Source organism: Lepidochelys kempii, chromosome 3 (assembly GCF_965140285.1).
Source record: "Lepidochelys kempii isolate rLepKem1 chromosome 3, rLepKem1.hap1, whole genome shotgun sequence".
NCBI lineage: Eukaryota > Metazoa > Chordata > Testudines > Cheloniidae > Lepidochelys > Lepidochelys kempii.
Window position 1 is genome coordinate 19,474,012 of NC_136382.1, and position 15,490 is coordinate 19,489,501.

General features: G+C 41.2%; 1 protein-coding gene across 11 annotated transcripts in view; it reads right to left on the reverse strand.

Annotated features, from left to right (window-relative positions):
* Positions 1-15,490, reverse strand: part of KLHL29 (kelch like family member 29) — a 601,388-nt gene that overhangs the window by 196,307 nt on the left and 389,591 nt on the right. The window lies entirely within an intron of this gene.

Genomic DNA, 15,490 nt, shown 5'->3' on the forward strand with positions numbered 1-15,490 from the left:
ACACACAGTGCATTTCAGGATTGGGGAGCACAGGAAAGTGTCTTTAGCTATTAGCCCTGCAAAGCTGCTTTATATCTGCAGATATCCATTATCCGGGACCATTTTTGTAGGTCGTGGGTTGGATACAGATACACATTTTGTATCTAGAGCCCTGTAAATCTGTGGATATCTGCTTTATACCCGTGCACCATTTTTGCAGGCTGTGGATCGGATGTGGATACAAATTTTGCATCCGCACAGGGCTCTATAGCTATGTATTGGCCACAATACAGATATAATCTAGAATAGCCCTTAGGGCTGACCACAGTTGGGATGCAGGGAAGACTTGGCCGTGTCCCCTTTTCCATGGCCACACCCCGTACACAGGCAACAGGGAGGGTCAGAGCCACTACACGCCCTCTGCACCACTGGACAATTCCCTACACCACAAGCTCCTTCTGTTGCTGCCTAGCCTGGTTTTAGTGTAGCTTTGCACTTGGAGTGCAGCAAAATAGCTGCAGTACAGCCCATGTTTTATCTTACAATTTGTCTGTTAATGGAATGAATTCGAACGGTCTCAAACCAACAGTTGTGTTACCCTTTCCTTTGTGTTCTTTCTTTCACACCTTCTCACCTTAAGTTACCCCAAGATCCTGTTCTACAGTTCACATTGAGACTACCAGAAAAAGCAGGCTGTCCTGCAGCACATCCCTCACATGATTCCACTTTATTTAAGTTGTGGTTTTAGTATTTGTCCTCTGCTAGTAAGTTTGAAAAGTAGAAAGAACAGGAGTACTTGTGGCACCTTAGAGACTAACAAATTTATTAGAGCATAAGCTTTCATGGGCTACAGCTCACTTCATCGGATACATAGAATGAAACATATAGTAAGACAATATATATATACATACAGAGAAGGTGGAAGTTGCCGTACAAACTGTAAGAGACTAATTAATTAAGATGAGCTATTGTCAGCAGGAGAAAAAAACTTTTCCAGTGATAATCAAGATGGCCCATTTAGACAGTTGACAAGAAGGTGTGAGGATACTTAACATAGGGAAATAGTTTCAATATGTGTAATGACCCAGCCACTCCCAATCTCTATTCAAACCCAAGTTAATGGGATCTAGTTTGCATATTAATTCAAGCTCAGCAGTTGCTCACTGGAGTCTGTTTTTGAAGCTTTTCCGTTGCAAAATTGCCACCCTTAAGTCTTTTACTGAGTGGCCAGAGAGGTTGAAGTGTTCTCCTACCGGTTTTTGAATGTTATGATTCCTGGTGTCAGATCTGTGTCCATTTATTCTTTTGCGTAGAGACTATCCAGTCTGGCCAATGTACCTGGCGCGGGGGGAGGTGGAGGGCATTGCTGGCACATGATGGCATATATCACATTGGTAGATGTGCAGGTGAACAAGCCCCTGATGGCATGGCTAATGTGATTACGTCCTATGATGGTGTCACTTGAATAAATATGTGGACAGAGTTGACATCAGGCTTTGTTGCAAGTATAGGTTCCTGGGTTAGTGTTTTTGTTGTGTGGTGTGTGGTTGCTGGAGAGTACTTGCTTCAGGTGGGGGGGGCTGTCTGTAAGTGAGGACTGGTCTGTCTCCCAAGATCTGTGACAGTGAGACTCCTCCTGAAGGTCAAAACAACAGACTGGACTTCTACATAGAGGGCTTCTGTCAAAGTGCACGGGCTGAAATTGTGGAAAAGCAGCATCACTTGCCCCATAACCTGAGCCGTGCTGAGCACAACGCCATCAACAGCCTCAGGAACAACTTCAACATCATAATCAAAAAGGCTGACAAAGGAGGTGCTGTCGTGATCATGAATAAGTTGGAATATGAACAAGAGGCTGCTAGGCAGCTCTCTAACTCCACATTCTACAGGCCATTATCCTCTGATCCCACTGAGGATTACCAAAAGAAACTACACCATCCGCTCAAGAAACTCCCTGAAAAAGCACAGGAACAGATCTGTGCAGACACAAGCCTAGAACCCCAACCAGGCCTATTCTATTTGCTACCCAAGATCCATAAACCTGGAAATCCTGGATGCCCCATCATTTCAGGCATTGGCAGTCTAACAGCAGGGTTGTCTGGCTATGTGAACTCTCTCCTCAGGCCCTACGCTGCCAGCAATCCTAGCTATCTTCGAGACACCACTGACTTCCTGAGGAAACTACAATCCATGGGAGATCTTCCAGAAAACACCATCCTGGACACTATGGATGTAAAAGCCCTCTACGCCAACATTCCACACAAAGATGGACTACACGCTATCAGGAACAGTATCCTCGTAATGTCACGGCAAACCTGGTGGCTGAACTTTGTGACTTTGTCATCACCCACAACTGTTTCACATCTGGAGACAATATATACCTTCAAATCAGCGGCACTGCTCTGGTACCCGCATGGCCCCACAGTATGCCAACATTTTTATGGCTGACTTAGAACAACGCTTCCTTAGCTCTCGTCCCCTAACGCCCCTACTCTACTTGCGCTATATTGATGACATCTTCATCATCTGGACCCATGAAAAAGAAGCCCTTGAGGAATTCCACCATGATTTCAACAATTTCCACCCCACCATCAACCTCAGCCTAGACCAATCCACACAAGCAGTCCATTTCCTGGACACTACTGTGCTAATAAGTGAGGGTCACATAAACACCACCCGAGACCGGAAACCTACTGACGGCTATACTTAGCTACATGCCTCCAGCTTCCATCCAGGACAAACCACACGATCCATTGTCTACAGCCAAGCTCTAAGATAGAACCGCATTTGCTCCAATCCCTCAGACAGAGACAAACACCTACAAGATCTCTATCAAGCATTCTTACAACTACAATACCCACCTGTTGAAGTGAAAAAACAGATTGACAGAGCCAGAAGAGTACCCAGAAGTCACCTTCTACAGGACAGGCCCAACAAAGAAAATAACAGAACGCCACTAACCGTCACCTTCAGCCCCCAACTAAAACCTATATAATCTATATAATCTCCAGCCCATCATCAAAGATCAACAACCTATCCTGAAAAATGATCCCTCACTCTCACAGATCTTGGGAGACAGACCAGTCCTCGCTTACAGACAGCCCCCCCATCTGACGCAAATACTCTCCAGCAAGCACACACCACACAACACAAACACTAAGCCAGTAACCTATCCTTGCAACAAAGCCCGATGCCAACTCTGTGCACATATTTATTCAAGTGACACCATCATAGGACGTAATCACATTAGCCACGCCATCAGGGGCTCGTTCACCTGCACATCTACCAATGTGATATATGCCATCATGTGCCAGCAATGCCCCTCGGCCATGTACATTAGCCAAACCGGATAGTCTCTATGCAAAAGAATAAATGGACACAAATCTGATATCAGGAATCATAACATTCAAAAACCTGTAGGAGAACACTTCAACCACTCTGGCCACTCAGTAAAAGACTTAAGGGTGGCAGTTTCGCAACAGAAAAGCTTCAAAAACAGTCTCCAATGAGAAACTGCTGAGCTTGAATTAATATGCAAACTAGATCCATTAACTTGGGTTTGAATAGAGACTGGGAGTGGCTGGGTCATTACACATATTGAATCTATTTCCATAAGTTAAGTATCCTCACACCTTCCTGTCAACTGTCTAAATGGGACATCTTGATTATCACTACAAAAGTTTTTTTCTCCTGCTGATAATAGCTCATCTTAATTAATTAGCCTCTTACCGTTTGTATGGGAACTTCCACCTTCTCTGTATGTATATATATATATATATATCTTCTTACTATATGTTCCATTCTATGCATCCGATGAAGTGGGCTGTAGCCCATGAAAACTTATGCTCAAATAAATTTGTTAGTTTCTAAGGTGCCACAAGTACTCCTGTTCTTTTTGCGGATACAGACTAACACGGCTGTTACTCTGAAACCTTTGAATAGTTATATTACAATACACTCTACAGTTAAAATAGATAAGAACATAAGAATGGCCATAGTGCATCAGCCCAAAGATCCATCTAGCCCAGTATTCTGTCTTCTGACAGTGGCCACTGCCAGATACTTCAGAGGTAATAAACAGAACAGGGCAATTTTGAGTGATCCATACTGTTGTACAGTCCCAGCTCTGGCAGCTAGAGATTTAGGGGCACCCAGAGCATGGGCCCTCTGACCATCTTGGCTAATAGCCAATGACAGACCTATCCTCTATCAACTTTTTTTGGTATATCAAGTTATACTCTTGGCCTTCAAAACATTCCATGGGAATGAGTTCACAGGTCGACTGTGTGTTGTGTGAAGAAGTACTTCCTTCTGTTTGATTTAAACCTGCTGCCTATTAATTTCATCAGGTAACCCCTGGTACTTGTGTTATATGAAGGGGTAAATAACACTCCTTTATTCCCTTGCTCTACACCATTCATGATTTTATAGACCTTTGTCATATCCCCCCTTAGTCATCTCTTTTCTAAGATGAATAGTCCCAGTCTTTTTAATCTTTCCTAGTACAGAAGTATATTTTTTGTTGCTGTTCTATATAAATTTTCCAATTCTAATATATCTTTTTTGAGATGGGGCAACCAGAACTGCATGCAGCAGTCAAGGTGCAGATGTACCATGGATTTATATAGTAGCATTATGATATTTTCTAATGATTCCTAACATTCTGCACATTGAGTGGATGTTTTCAGGGAATTATCCACGATGACGCCAAGATAAATTTCTTGTGTTGTAATAGGTAATTTAGAGCCCATCATTTTGTATGTATATGTTTTCCAATGTGTATTACTTTGCATTTATCAGCACTGAATTTCATCTGCCATTTTGTTCCTCTGCATCCCAGTGCAAAAGAGCTTTTTAGTATGCATGGTGATTTAGCTAACTTGCATTAAGAGAAGATAAATAAAACCCAATAAAATAATTTACTTAAGTGATAAACACTATGGAACTAATGGAAATAAACCCTCATTATCCATTCTAATTCTCTCAGACTGACCTGTGCATTAGCCTCTGCTTTGCTGTAGTTCAGGAGAGCAGTTCTTGTGAAAACACATTATTTTAAAAAGTTTTTTTTTAAAATAATTTTAGAAAACCTTGCTGATCCAAAGTAAGTAAAAGGTGACCAAATTCAACTTGACCATTACACATGATGGTTAACCACACCCCTTCTAGACATTCTAATGAGAGAAGCATAGGTGATTCTTTAAGGTTGTGGAGGCCCTTTAGGGATCTTGTCCTCTCGTTGAATAGGCACTACCTTGCTTGGGGTTTTGGGTGTGATTTCTGGTATACTCAGGCTGCAAGAGGAGCAGTGAGAATGTCAGATTATTGCTGTAGTACTGAATGGATCCCGAGCAACCTTTAGTATATGTAGTGTTGTTGTAGCTGTGTCAGTCCCAGGATATGCAAGTTTTAACATTCCTGCTATTCCTCATCCTCCTGTGTGACTTCATACCTATTCTATTTTCTCCCTTTCCTATCTTCCTTTCTGTCTTCTGTCTAACTGATTTGGCCAGCTTTGAAATTAATTAAACTGCATGGTGTCATAACCAGCATAACAGGCTGAGACAGCATGAGCTGCCTTGGCCCAATGTAAAAACTTACGGGTGGGAGGAAACCAGAGCATACCAGCCAGATGTCATCCCAGAATGGGGAAATGAGCTGGAGCCTAGAGGCTAAAGCACACCTGTTTGCGACTGACCTGTCTGTGGACCAGATGCTGTGCAGCGTGTGAATAAAGCAAGCATCAATGAGACAGATGTTTACCTTTCTTCTCTATCCTTTCTCTTCCTCTCGTTTGTATTTGTCATGTTTGTCTAAAAAGCATGAATAATCTTAACATCAGAAATTGAGCACCTCCTAAAACTGAGTTGCTCTTTTTCCCTGCAAGGACATTTGATACCATCTGAGAGACTGTCAAGCAAGAGCTTTTTCTCTTCAAATGACTCTATACACAGTAAGAACGGCATTTAGATAGTACAGTAAGAGGGTCATGTAAGTACCTAGATAAAACAGATAAGAAATAAGGTAGGTTATCAAAACGAAAATTGGTCTTTAGGATTTCAGAGTATTTATTTTCCTTCACCTACTCTTCTTGATAGACAACTAGGAAAATTCAATGGTCTTTTTAAACCATGGACAAAATGAAGGGCTTGTTAAAATTTTGTCCATACATTTTTAAAACAGTGCACAGCATTTTATTATCAAATAGCTAAGAAAGCCAATGGTCATAACTGCTCAGATCTCATCTGCGAAGCAAGGTCAGTTCTTAGAGGGGAGGCCAACAAGGTAGCGGCACTGGTGAAAAAGCCAGTGGCACTCATCACTCTGTATCAGTACAGACTAGTGTCCCGATATTAACTAGTGGACACTGTTCTGCTGTAAGTGCCTCCTTAGGCAAGATGTAAAACCAAGGTTATAACTGATTGAGGTTCTTAATAACCCCACAGCACCTTTCACATAAGTAGGGCTGCTAAACCTGTAATTCTAGCCAAATCCCAATTCTCCCTTTACAGTTCCAGCTTGATGTGGTATTCTTTTTACTTGTTATACTAACTATTGTTGCTGAATGCTGCCTAAAAGCTGCCACATTCTACCCCAGAGTTGGTGGCACTTCAGTGGTGGGACAAGAGAATGCTAAGTATGGAGTTTAAAGCACAATAGGTATAAGAACTTTCATATTCACATATTGGTGCTAAATGACCACATTACTTGGTGACGGTTGCTAGGACCCTCCATAGGAATACAGTGTCTCTCTGTTGGTTGCTTTATGCTCAGATACTAGAACCCTGCATCAGGATGCAGAGAAATTACTGTTGACTCATGCTTGCGGGTGAATTGGAGCATGAATCAATCTGAGGGGGTGGATTGTCCCTTGAGGGCAGTGGTAACTAGGGGCTGGGACAGAAGAGGTCTTGCAAGAAGTTTCTAGGAAACTCAAGTTTGGGGACAAAACCCAGAGCAAGGTTAATGTTTTGTTATTGTTCTTTGAGTAAACAATAAAACCAAACCATAAGAAGGGGTACGTTTGCAATATATACAATGGGCTAGATCCTCAGTTGATTTATATTTGTGTAGCTCCATTGACTTCAATAGTACTATGCTGATTTACACCAGCTGAGAAGATAGTCCACTGTGTACAATTCTGCACCAGAGCGGGAAATCCATCTGCTTATATATTGTTTCATCTGTAATAAAATAAGAATCATGACCACTTTGAAACGGATTTTAAAACTGTCTCGTTTCTCTCTAGCTTTGGCAAAGAGCTTAGCATCCTCTGCTGAAACACTGCTGTGTAGTTTTTTACTGCACCATTCTTCAGTGAATCACAACGGGTGCCATAGCTATGGAGAGGGCCACTATATTTTCATAGTCTTTAGTGGTAAAAGCAAACCACAGTTTAGTAAAAAAAGGTATAAAATCGCTGTAGTTCTCTCCAGCTTGCTAAAGATAGCTGCTGTACTTAAAGTGGACAATAATGGTAATTTACAATGACTCTCTGTCTGGTTTACACAACTTATCCTCTTGAGACTGGTTTCAGAGTAACAGCCGTGTTAGTCTGTATTCGCAAAAAGAAAAGGAGTTCTTGTGGCACCTTAGAGACTAACCAATTTATTTGAGCATAAGCTTTCGTGAGCTACAGCTCACTTCATTGGATGCATACTGTGGAAACTGCAGCAGACTTTATATATACACAGAGAATATGAAACAATACCTCCTCCCACCCCACTGTCCTGCTGGTAATAGCTTATCTAAAGTGATCATCAGGTGGGCCATTTCCAGCACAAATCCAGGTTTTCTCACCCTCCACCCCCCACACAAATTCACTCTCCTGCTGGTGATAGCCCATCCAAAGTGACAACTCTTTACACAATGTGCATGACAATCAAGTTGGGCTATTTCCTGCACAAATCCAGGTTTTCTCACATCCCCCCCACCCCCATACACACACAAACTCACTCTCCTGCTGGTAATAGCTCATCCAAACTGACCACTCTCCAAGTTTAAATCCAAGTTAAACCAGAACATCTGGGGGGGGGGGTAGGAAAAAACAAGAGGACACAGGCTACCTTGCATAATGACTTAGCCACTCCCAGTCGCTATTTAAGCCTAAATTAATAGTATCCAATTTGCAAATGAATTCCAATTCAGCAGTTTCTCGCTGGAGTCTGGATTTGAAGTTTTTTTGTTTTAAGATAGCGACCTTCATGTCTGTGATTGCGTGACCAGAGAGATTGAAGTGTTCTCCGACTGGTTTATGAATTCATTCATTCATTCGTTGAGCAGTGAGCACCTCCTGGTACATTGGAAAGTTGGCACCTGTAGCTCCAGCCCTGGAGTCGGTGCCTAGACAAGGAGCCGCATATTAACTTCTGAAGAGCCGCATGTGGTTCCAGAGTCACAGGTTGGCCACCCCTGCAGTAAAATATTACAGCCCAGATTTTTAAACGGTATTTAGGCCTTGCAAAAGTAAGGTTCTACTCTGATTACAGCTGTCAAGGCTGATTCCCCACTCTGGCATTTCAAGATCATGGGGGCCTTCTTGGGCAGAAGGGCAGAAGGTGGGGGCCCGCAAGGATTCTAAAAATTAATACTGGCCACTCCAGGCTTGTATTAAACTCCCAAGGTTACAGCTTCTCTCTGACCTTGGATGGGTAGATGCTGCCACCACCCAAGTGCAAAACCCCTTTGAGAACCCAGGACAGCGCACTTGGGAATTCCTTCCTGTGGGGTACCCTCACGCCCTTTCACGCCCTCTCCAGGGAAGAGCTGAGAAAGAAAAACAAAGGAAATCAGCTGTTGCCACCACCTAATTAAACAACATATGCACAAACCTCTTAGGACACAAAAATCCAATCTTGTTCCTTAAAAAGATAAATTTTATTAAAAACAAAAAGAAAGACAACACACCTGGAAACTCAGGCTCTTGCTAGATTAAAAAAAAAACACTTACAAGGATTAAGCATTAAGAATACCATTCTTGAGGTCCAGCTTAAAGGTTACAAGCAAAACAAAAGCATTTGGGGTTAGCACAGAGGAGTCCACAAGCCATAAAGAAATAAAAAGAGAAAAACCTAATCGCAACTTCCTGATCTACTTACATATCTGGGATTTCAAATGATTAGTTTCTAGGTATGATACTGATGATTTTTCATACCTGGCCCCAAGTTTCTTACAGCATAGTTGCTCTGTGTCTGCTTCTCCCCGAGAACAACAACAGACAGACAAAAGGGGAGTCCTGTTTCAATTTTAAAAAGTTCTAGCCTTCCCATTGGCTCTTTGGGCCAGGTGCCCACTCACTTCCTTTTACTTATGCACTGCAGTGAGACTTTTAACCCTTTACAGGAAAAGCAAGTAGAGAACAGCTACTGAGAGGGATTTTATAGCTAACTGGCTGGCTGGGTCCATTAAAGGGAGCTCCCCCTCCCCCCCTTCATTTCTCACAACAGCACTTGCTTATTTCCATAGGCACGTGTAGTAAGTGAGCTGCACAAGAACTAGTGGTACAGTCATAGCTAAAACCCAGGAATTCTGAATTCCAGTCCTGCTCTAACCTGTGGATAACATTTCCTCTCTGTTCTCACATTATTCTCAAAGCCTTTTGGTGTCAAGGGTTGAGCAGGCTGCAAATCCTCATCTCTCAGCCATTTAACCTAAACCTTTAACGTAATTTTTAATATGAGTTTTGTGTGTTAAATTTCCCTTGATTGGTTTATGGAAATATGTAAATAAATCATAAAAGATGTCACTGAAATCCTATGTTCTTCAATGTATGATCATAGCAAAGTCTGCCAAGGATAGCTCTAATCCACACATCACTGGGAAGATAATGGCTTCATTAGTGTGCACTTCGGGGCCCTTAATCCACACATCAAATACACAGGTCCTTTGGAGTTGCTACATTCTGTTCTGTCAATGCCTGCTTATGGAGCCTGGAATCTGTGGTCCTACAATGCACAGTACTCTGTACTAAGACCCTGTCTACACATAGGTTTGTACCAGTATAAGAAATGTTGGTTAGGACTGTGATTATATTGTGATTATAGGACAATAGTTATACTGGTACAACCCCTAGTGTTGATGCAGATATACTGGTATAGTTTATTTTCCTTCCCTTACAGGAATCAGCTATCCTGGTATAAGCATTGTCATATTGGTATATCAGCATCCACACTGGGGGTCAGGGGTGGGGCTGCACTGCTTTAACTGTATACGTATAGTTGAAATGATACTTCTTTTGTGTGTAGACAAGCCCTAAGGGTCCTTCTGAGAATGTGATAGAAAAAAAGTGGATTTCTGAGGGCAGCGTGGGAAAGATTGTCCAAGTTCTTACCTGAGCCCCAGAAAGAATCATCCAGGCTCAAGTCCAAGCTCCGAGTATGGGAGTGTGACTCAGACCAAGTGAATTAAGCACAGTCACTTAGGCTGAGACCATATCTTAATAACGCTCTCTCTCTTGGTTTTGAAAATGGCCATGTCCCAGCTGCACCAATAGTTAAACTGTCTTCTTCACCAGTTCAGGAGAGGACCTGTTGCTGACAACTACTGTCAACCAGCGTAGCGACTGTATGGCCAGCTCTTATGTGACAGAACCAGTTAGCCTGGGACTGCACTGAGCTTTGGAAATTGTTCCTGGGTATTTTCAGTATCACTAGAGCACTGACAATGTGTGGAAGCACCTTTCCAACTATCCAGACAACATGTGAGCAGGTCTTCACTCCCTCTGCAGTCCCTCAGAACTCTTCCCAGCACCAAAACTGGCTCTCCTCAGCTGCTGTCAGTGGGAGCTGAAAGCAGCTCCTTCCACTGAATCTGAGAGGCATGATGCAGGTGACTGGGCTCGGAAGGCCAGGCTGAGAGATGCAACATTCTCCTTCAAGAACTGAAACAAGAAAGTGAGTAAAGAAGGAGAGCCTGACATAAAGGCTGGGGTAACAAGGAGAAGCACAATGTGGGGTGCTGTGGGGAGATTAACACATAACACTCCCTGTGCTCCCCTCCCCACAGAGACATGGGAGAGAGTGGAGGGAAGGGTGACATAATGAAGGGACAGTTTTTCAGGTAAGCTGGGGGTCTGAAATTCTAGCACTCTCTCACTCAGTCCCTTGCTCGGGGGGGGGGGGGGGGGGAGAGCACACATCCTAAGCATTCCAGTAAAATTTTGGTAATTTTCTCTGTCCTTCGTCACCCTTCTAAAAAGAAAAGGAGTAAAATAACCTAAAATTCACCAAAATGCCTACATAAGAGAACATCCCTGTGTCCCAGACCCCAATCTGCTCCCAAAGACTCCCCCCACCTCAAAAACTTGTCCACAGAAAAAGGGTCCAAATGTTGGCAAAGAGGGAGGATGGAGAGGAGGAAACTGGGTGTGCGGAGTTTTATATTAAACAAGAAATACTGTTATTCCCTTTTCCTTCCTTATTCATCTTGCCACTTTATCCTGAGGCACACAGACTATTTAACATGACTCATATTGCCTGCCAAAGTATTTTATTGAAATTATTACGTATGATTCTTTGTTAAAAATACTAGCTGTGATGGATGGGACTGTATATCTAGCATGTATCTCAACTTTCAAAAGTTAACTCTTCCTAGTCTGTTAGGAGCAGGTGGTCATGACATAGGTCAGCAGAAAATTAAATCCCCTCCCTTGGATTTGCAATATGCTCAGATTTGACTTGGACATCCTGAAATATTAATAATTTCTACCCAATTAAAATGCAGCCAAAACCAAGCAATTCTGGGGATAGATTTGCTAAAATTATATCAATTCACAAAGATAAATGCAATTTGTAGAGCTCATTAATAAAGTAATTTATTTGCGCTGAATATACCCATTTCCTTGGTTGAGGATCTCCATTACGTCTATTATATTTGTAAAATTTGTATAAAAATCCAAGCCATAGGAACAAAGAAAATACTGTTACTGCACAGTCACAGCAATCACTTGTCTAAGTTAAACAACTTTGATATTTATTTGTTTTATTTTTAATTAGAATACCTAAAACCATCAAGACCAGAATATGGGGCAGATGCTTCTGCAGAATTTAATTTAAAAAAATCAATCAACAAATATGGTCTGAAATTAAAAATGATGCTTCCTCTTGACTTGTTAACTCAGAAACAAATGATTTAATGTCCCACCCCTATTTATAATCATTTAATTATCATAACTAGCAATAGCAAAGTCTAACAGTGCTCAGTCTCTAATACTGGATCTATACTGTATCCAGGCACGCCTGGTTTGCTTAATGCTGTGCTTTAATTTCACTGTAGTATGAAGCTTAGAAAAAGGAGCAAATGAATACATTGCAAAGTACCGGTCATTACCTGTATCATATCACTGAGGTATTCAACACAGACAATATGAAAGCAGCCAGTGCAATTTTCAGACTGTTATCATTTTTCACATTATACTGGCTAAAAGCAGTATCACACAAAAGCAATGCTTTCATCATTTCCAATGTGGGGATGATAGCAATTACATCATTTCTCATCATGATAATGCTAAACAAAACTTGTCTTTAATAGAAAACTGTCATTTAGCCAATTAATGGGTAATTATCTATATTAGACAGAAGATTGAAACTTGGACTTATATTCACATTAGTTTCATTTACATTTTCCTCTCATTTTTGTTCCCTTAGTATATCAAAAAAGGCTTGACAGGGGGAGAATCGATTTAATTTCTAAGTAGCCCTTCTGTACTTGTGGGAGTTGCTACAAGATCAACCTGACCCATACGAAAACACAATTTACTTAAAACAGTTAATTCTGCACAATGATACAAATAGTCTTATCAAGCCAATGTGAACCAGAATGTATCACACCAGCACAACAGAAATTCTCTTTGGCACCAGATTTCCAAAGTTAGGCATGTGAAACTGGGCAAAAACATCTGCTTGCAAATACCTAATATGTGCACAAAGAATCAGATATTTGATGTACACAGCCACTTAGGTGTGCAGTGGTCATGTGGATGTGTACCAATATTGGAATCAGGGATGTGAAAATATACATTAGGTGCATGCAAGTGTAGCCGAAGAATTAACTGTGTATGTCCTTACTTTGAAAACCTGGCTATTGATAAGCAAGTATCAATATCTGTGTCCAAGACGGTGCATTTTTATCTGACCTTTGCCCAGTTTGAACATTCACTATCCAAATCAGCTGCTTCGTTTCATAACACCCACTTTATGATGTGAAATAGAACAGACCAGTGAAAATAATGGTAATTAACTACATGGGGTAATATTTCTGTCAGCCAACCTGGAGTGTCACTTACCATGAAAGTTTGTTAGTCATTTCATAAATTAACAAGATTTCCCTCCCTACCTTCAGCATTTGGTTCTTTAATTCCCCTTGTTTCACATCAGGATGGTTAGATTGGTCTTCCTGCCAGCAAAATGTTTTCCTGACTGAGGTGAAATTCTAAACTGATTTTACCCCTACTGTGAGGAGGCGATCTCAGCACCACTTTCTCTTTGTGAAAGTGGATTACAGGATTTTTTATTAATAACACTTTAGAGCTGTCTTGTTCATAGTAAAAGAACTCAGATATTCCTGCTCCAAAAGTGCAGACCCCTACCACTTGAACTAAAGGAGAATAGCAAATAAATCTCAATATAGGCTTGTGAGACACAGTTCAGTAGTTCTGATTCCATTCAATAGCGAGCAGTGCTTCGCATGCATGTGTGCACACCAATTCACTGTATCATTATATACCAGAAACAGAAATTTCACAGAGTCCCCTATATACGTTTCCACAGCATTATTAACACCAAGAAACAGTATCTCTGACTCTTGGGGGAGGAATATCTCCTTTGCATGAAGAATTCTTCTCCTAAAAGCAGTCTGGCCAAACCAATGCCTGGAAAAAAGAGAGTGTGGTGAGCCTCAGAACTCATAAACTGACCATCATCAGCATCATCAAATCTCATAAGCTGATCGGGTTTGGGCCTGAGTCAGCACTTGGATAGGAAACCGCAAAGAAAGCCCAAGTACAAGTGGAAGTGGTGTTGGCAGTTCTAAGTGGCACTCTTCTCTCTAAGTCAGGACTGATCCAATCCTTAAATGCTTAGAGGATGCAATGCTGATAGAACACCCAAATTCTAATCAGATGTGACCACTAACTATCCCATGTCATTACTCCCCAGGAGTTAGCATATTACTCTAGATTTCTTAGATAATTATAATTTATATTCCTAAAATTCTCCTTTTTGTTTCAGTTGGATCCAATATACTTATTCACTTCCTGTCGTAAACTTTTGTAGTATTGCCACATTCCACCCCAGAGATGGCTCCAATGCTGAGTAAAACAATTCCTCATGCCTAATCTTGCTCCCCCTGAGTTCAAGGGTATTAGGATCAAGCCTGTAGTTGATAACTCAGTAGAGTCTGCAAAGACATTTTGATATGAAAAGCACTATATTCAATCATTTTGATTAGTACATGTGCAGCTGCCATTTCTCCCATAAAATAGCTTTATTTTCTGTAATAAATATTTATATATTTATATTGTGCATTGTAATTATGGTAAGAAATTATTTCTCTCCACGTATATAGCTGTCTTTCACTTCATAAATAATAACTACACTACTGTACTTTGTACAAGGATTTTCTATGTTGCCCTTTCCCAGAGACTTTGAAAAGAAAGAGAATTTTAACTTTAAGGACCATCAAGTCTTATTGAAATAATAGCTAAGGATTTCCTTCACATCCAATGAATTTAAGCCTTTGTTTTAATTCCAAGAGTTTGGGCAGGAAAAGAAATGGTAAAATGATTTCCTGGCTTTGGTGAAATTCTGAACTGACTTTATTCTTAAAGTCAGGAAGCATTCTCAGTACCACTTTACCACCGTGAAAGTAAATTAAAGGATCTTTGATAACGCCTTGAGTTCACTTGTTTGTATTGCTGCACGTGGTGTGTCAAGAAGGCAGTCTTCACAAAAAGGTAAAATAATGATGCATTATATAAAGGCTTACATGGTGCTTCTATCGAGAGCTATGGAACTCAGTTAAGCTTCAGTGGAAGGAACTCTTACTAGTGTTAGGCTTTATCAGATAAACAACCCCTGTAATACACTGCATTTTTGTGTCTTGGTAAGCGCATGCGTGTATTTTCAGTCAAAGCACTATCTTGAGTCTCTGGCTCCAGAAAACATTCCATGGATTTTTCCTCTACAGAGGTGAGGCTCTTACTTGAAAAACTAATTGCTTTTGACATATGCTATGACTTCTGAACTCTTTTGATAGAAGGCAATATTGCAGAGGCTTTATGTGCAGCTCTGGCCCAGGGACTCATATATGTAAAAGCATCATTCTTGCTATCTCATGTACTTCATTGCTTGTGCTAAATTTACCCTAGTTTCCACTCTTCCCAGAGCATCCAGTTTGGAAAACAATTGCTCTAAATTGCAAACATAAAGATGGTGTGGTGTCCGTGGGAATGGGGGGAAGGGAGAGGGTGGAGATAGACATGTTGTCAACCTCAGATACATAAATAGCACAACAA